General features: G+C 47.5%; 1 protein-coding gene across 1 annotated transcript in view; it reads right to left on the reverse strand.

Moving 5' to 3' along the window:
- The window catches only part of FHIT (fragile histidine triad diadenosine triphosphatase), a 594,110-nt gene that overhangs the window by 144,752 nt on the left and 443,358 nt on the right, over positions 1-6,000 (reverse strand). The window lies entirely within an intron of this gene.

A 6,000-nucleotide genomic window follows, 5' to 3' on the forward strand; every position in this document is an offset into this window, starting at 1 on the left:
AGCGATTGTGTTAATGCTCCTCCCACCCACCCCAGCGTAATTAATGTGCCCCACCCTTTTTTTGGAAGGACCACAATTAGCGAAGAGAACAGGTCAATCTCTAGCTCCCACGCCCTTCAGCCCCGCCCCACTCCACCGAACAGCTTTCAATCGCTGCTGAGCTGTATTTTCTCTCTCTTAAGAAGTGCTCTTTGGTTTCCCATGATTTTGATACAACAATCCATGGTACTGACATCAGGACTGAGAGGTGTGAACATACACCTGCAGTGCTTGTGTGTGTTTAGCTATTGTTTGTGTTTCTGTTCGGATTTGGCACAGGGAACCCTAACCACGTTCCAAACACCAGTGTGTGCCAGTCACAGAAGAAATTCCCCAAATGCTCTTGTCTACGACCTTCAGAAAGTAATGCCTTTTAGATGGCAAGCTCTCTAGGGCAGGGACTGCCCCCTCTCACCTTTGAAAGGTGCCTACCACATTTGAAGAATATGAAGAATGATCAATAAACAGCAATTGCTAATGGGGAGATTGATCAGGCTGCAGGACAGGAAGCAGTGACAGCCCCATCACTTGACAACCCAGAATGCCCTGTAAGAAGCAAGCCTGCACGGGCCAGGGAACCTACTAGATCCAGCAGATCTTTGCCATCTCCAACATTCGTGTTTCAATGAAGGAAGCTTAGGCTCAGGACTATGCAAAATTTTCAATGTGACTTTGGAAGTGGCAGGCTGCCTAGGTCATTCAAGAGTGCACTAATCTCTCTAATATTGAAATCTGGCAAAGAGGCAGGCGTTTGTGGAAATTATACCTCTAAAGTCGAGTTCCAGTGAGCATGAGCTGCAAAATACTTGCAAAAATCTTAGCCAAGAAAACTGGAGCCTGTTTTCCTAGAGATAATCCATCCTGCTCAGGTGAGTTTTGTTTTAATATTGTAGGCCATTCACAGAGTGATGCCTATAGCTAAGGTGGTGTATATATATATATATATAGAATCATGTTTGAATAGCCGATCAGTCCCCTTGCACTAGTTATAGAAATGTCTGTTGATAGGCTAGGAATAGCTTGCAGAAGTGGATGTTGAAGGTGATTTTGGCAACAGATGGAACGCTAAAGACAGGTGTTGAATCAGCCATCATTAACATATGGCACCGTGAAGGATATAGAAGATCCCTGTACTATTTTATGACTATTATGTGTGCCGTTTGCCTGGTTGTTATACGGCTTGTTGCAGGGTTACAAGGATAACTTCCAACAGGAAAGGAAACAATAGCCCAGCGAAGAGTTTGTCAGCACTCATCTGGGGCTATTAACTATAATAAGTTACATCCAACCACCAGTGGTGGGATGCATAAACTGGTTCAGGAGCCCCAGGACAAGGAACTGGGGGCCCTGAAGACAGAGAGGGAAACACAAGGGTGGCATGGGGCAAACTGTCACCCCACACCCAGAAGCAGGGGTGTCTGGATGAGCTAAGCCTATCTAAATTTCGGTAAAACAAAGTGTGAGAGGTAATCGCCTTTATTGGACCAACTTCCGTTGGTGAGAGAGACGAGCTTTCGAGCCCCACAGAGCTGTGAAGCTGGGAGCACCTTTCCCAGACGTGAAGAAGAGCTCTGTGGGGCTCAAAAGCGCGTCTCTTTCACCAACAGAAATTGGTCCAATAAAGGATATTACCTCGCCCACCGCCTCTCTCTAATATCCTGGGACTGACATGGCTACAACTACACTGCATATAGGTTAGACAACTGCTCACAGGCCCTCTGTGTTTTTAATCCTTTTCTCTTGTTACGCTTTGATTCCTTCTGGTTTGTCTCACTGTATTCTCACATCGGTCACAGGCCCCAAAGGGAAGTCTTATAGGGCAGCCAAATCCACTCAGGCCTGCTCTGCAATCATAGCTGGTATACAGGGTTTGCAGTCAAGGACCCAGTCTGGAGTGAGAGAAAGGTGAGATTCCACGGAGGGAGGTGAAGGCTCAGAGCCTGTCACCTGTGCAGACTGCACTCAGGGGGGGTCAGAGGTACGGCTAGCCCTGCTCTGTGACAAGCATTACAACCTTCCTGGCAGATAAAGGCACTGATCGGGACAAGCCACTTTCCCACTTGTTACCGAGCTGTGCTCTGCGACCTGCGGCGATATGCCCCAGGCACAACGTTACAATCAAAGGGACTGTGGTTGGGAAAAGAGCAGAGTTTTGCTGACAGCACTTTCTTGTTTGCTTGAGAACTTCTGCCGTCCATTCCAAAGACACTGGATTTTACAGGAGAAAAAGCTTCTCACGACAAGATTCACAGCAAGAATTCCAGAATAATACCCAGCCTCTGAGTAAGACTGAGAGTGGGTGACAAAGGGTAACACACACACTACTTAGAAAGCAATATGAAAAATAGGGCAATTCTCCTTTCTTGTAAATTGGTCTTCCCATAGCGCATCCATTTGTTATTCTTGATTAACTACTTGATTAGTTAGCCCTGTAACAAAAGCACTCTGTAAAAGAAAGGTCTGAACACCTGTAGGTAGTTAGTTACTAGAAAAAGCTCGCTCTATTGGCCCATAAAGATATGTAGCATTATCTGTAAGTTAGTAGGTTCAATAAAGTTGTTGTTGTTGTTGTTGTTGTTATACAATGCAAACAACTTCAAAGGTGCAGCCCTTCCCATTCATCAGTTTCTAGCAAGCCCCACCTAGGTAGGTCTAGAGACCAGGCATCTACAAATTCTTGGTTGGTCTTGGTTTCCATCTAGCTGGTATGGAGAGCCCCCTCCCAAGTCCTCGCTAACCCTGCATCTCCTACAGAGGCTTCCCTGGTCCCTCTGCTTGGGAGCACGGGAGAGCTTTCACCGAGCTGCCTTCTTCTCAGCAAGATCCTTGAACCCTCCCTGGCTGCCCTTGTATTCCCCAGCAGACCTGGGTCCTGGTCACAGGCTCCCATCACAGAGGGCTGGCACGGAGAGGCAGAATCAGCACTAGCGGCTCACCTGTAATGGAGGAGGTTACAGGCATGGGTTGCAGGGAAGACAGTGGTGCTTTCAGAGAGTGCAGGGGAGAGAGGGAAAGCTTGGAGGGGAAGATACTGAGTCTAGTATTGGTCATTTAGGTGTAAGATGATGGCGAGACATGCAGGAGATGTCAGAGATGCGGGGGGATTGGATTAAGGGAGACAGGCCGGGAGTTGAAAGATAGAGTTTGTGAGTTATCCGAACAGAGATGGCAGCTGAAGCTTTGTGAGCGGATGGGATCACCTAGAGACAGGGTACGGAGACAGAAGAGGACCAGGGAAACAGCCCTGTGGGAGAATGGGGGAGATCTCCAGGCAAGTCACATGACGCTTTTGCTTTTTCCTTGTTTCCAAGGGCTAAGCTGCAGGGTTGCACTCAGACAGCTAAGCCGAGCAGCCACGCACGCTGCTGTGGCCACACCGCTATTGTTAGCACGCTAGCTAGATCAGAGCTAACGTGTGTGTACATCTGCCTGAGCTGGGAATGCCACCTCCCAGTGCCAGCCTAGCCAGACCCTTAGTGGAGTATATTTTCAAACAGCTCCCAACTCAGAGATCCAGCATCCTCGGTAAACGACTTATCTGTCGACGACTAGGAAATGTTACAAAGAGGAGCTGTGGGTGGGCCGGAACAAAGACCTCTGACACCATAATGATAGGAATGGAAGGGAAAACTACGCAAGAACCTTTTCAAACCCACTCAAGAGCTGAGGTTAAAACTTATACAGCACAGGGGAACGTTGAGCGTTTACTGGAGAGCAGCCAAAAAGCAGGAAACCTGGCATGAATCACGATAATTAGCCCATGCAACAGCACCATTCGTGTCAATGTGGGTCCTATGGCACTGTCTTTCTGAGAGGTAACGAGGGACTGAGTAAAAGTGAACCGGGCCTGCAGCACTGCCGCTGAGCTGAAAGCAGACTCCTTGCCCCTCACCCATGGCCTGAGGCTCAGCACGTGGGAATAACTCTGTGGAAGTCAACCAAGTTCCACTGGCGTAAAGCTGGGACGAGAGGAGAATCCGGCCCATGGATTCTTGCCGTCTACCTCTCACTTCCCTGCATGGGCCATCCTATCGCGCCGTTCTGTCTCTGCAAGCTCTGCGGACTATTCTAGGATCATTTAAACAATCCAGGAGATACGGCTGGGACTGGGAATCCAGGCACTCAACTACCACTGAAATGCCACAGAAACTGGTTATTTAATTCCCTTCAGCTCCTTTCAAAATCCCTGCTTCCGAGGGCAGAGCCTCTCCTTTCGATGGGCTGAATGCTGCAATCCAGACCCCTGCAGCACTCCCCTTAACTCAATGCCCTGGGTGAGGAGGGCAGGGTTTGGCCCAATGAGAGGTATGTCCTGGCGTTCATTTTAACCAGAGGTACTCTCCCATATGTGCATGCAGAGGGAACGACTATGTCCTTTACGTGAGCAAGGGCTGCAGTCAAAGGACATTGATTTCAGCAGGTTTCCCTCCCCATCAGAGCCGGAAAATGCAGGGACTGTCTGTCCTGTCATTCAGCTCCTGTGCGCCACTACAGGGGCGCAAAGGGGCTGGATTCTGGCTGCAAATACCCAGCACAGAATGTTCAACAGAGGGGGAAGTCCCTGCTGGTGCATCTGAGCCCTGCACCTCTGTCCCCCCAGGAGCCGTTTTAAGAATTGTTAGGGCCAGGGGCTTGCCCTGAGGGTCAGGAAGCCGAACCAATTCCTGTCCACATCCTGCATGGTGCCAGTTGGAGCTGTGGTACAGCACTGTCCCATTGTGTTTACTTTGTTGTTGAGCAGTAACAACGCTGTAGGATTTACATAGTATCTTCTACCCAAGGATCTCAAACCATTCTCCAAATAGCAGTGAATTGAAAACCTTGCTGCACCCATGTGAAACATCGTCTCCATTTTACAGATAAGGCACAGAAAGGTGAAGTGACTTGCCCAGGGTCCCACAGGAAGCCTGTGGCAGACTCCAGAACAGATCCTGGATCACCTGGCTCTCAGTCCTATCCCTTGCCCTAGATTAGCCTTTCTCCTTAATATCCATATCTGCCGCAAAGCATTGGGATGCACATTTAAACTGTGACTGCACATTCTCCCCCAAGTCTTTCCTTGCTCCGTGATGAATGCATATTGCCTTAACACTTGCCATACACATAATTACAGTTCTTTAATTTGTTTCAATAACATGTATTATAATAAACATTTACGGCTCCACGAATAAACATTGAAATGAAGCTCCTAATGGGGGTTATGTGTTTCGAAGCCATTCGTGGCGTCGGTAAAGTCTCTCTCTACACTTAATGAAACCCATTTTCATAATCTGTGCGTTATTGCTTAAGCCTCCCTTTAGGAATATTTTACAAAGTAAAATTTCTGTGAAATATTATCAGCCCAAAGAGAAAATGTTAAGAGGATTATCAAATTGTCCTGTTAAAGGGACAGCGCACGCTTTCATGTCCCTCCAGAGATGCTAACACACTAATTATGGGCAATGTGCTGGCTAATTATCTCACTGGTCCACTGCATTATGACTGTGCTTTTCACTTCAGAGACCTCGTTTAATGAAAAGAATGGGAGCCCTCTAAAAGGTCAGATACAAAGGGCAATAAAATGCTAATTTATTTTTTAGCGCTAATCAGATACATTTCAGACCCCGAAAAAATCTTGTAAGGTTCAGCAGGCTCCAAGAGGTAAAGGTAGAATCAAGAAATGAACGAGAAATATTCCTGTCCAGAGAGTCTGATGCAGCTTAACTCAATCTAATTCATACCGTCCCATAACTAATATCCAGGGGCTGATCCTCACCTCATTGAAATTAGTGTGAGTTTGACCGTTGGCTCTGATAACAGATGGACGTGGTACCTGAAATGAGATCTAAAGACCATTGATGTCACTGGAAAGACTCCAGAGGACTTTCAGGTCCCTAGAGAATTAATAATGATCTCTCTCTCTCTCTCTCTCTCTCACACACACACACACACACACACACACACACACACACACACACACAC

Source organism: Terrapene carolina, unplaced genomic scaffold (genome assembly GCF_002925995.2).
Source record: "Terrapene carolina triunguis isolate 2854851 unplaced genomic scaffold, T_m_triunguis-2.0 Scaffold89, whole genome shotgun sequence".
Taxonomy (NCBI): domain Eukaryota; kingdom Metazoa; phylum Chordata; order Testudines; family Emydidae; genus Terrapene; species Terrapene triunguis.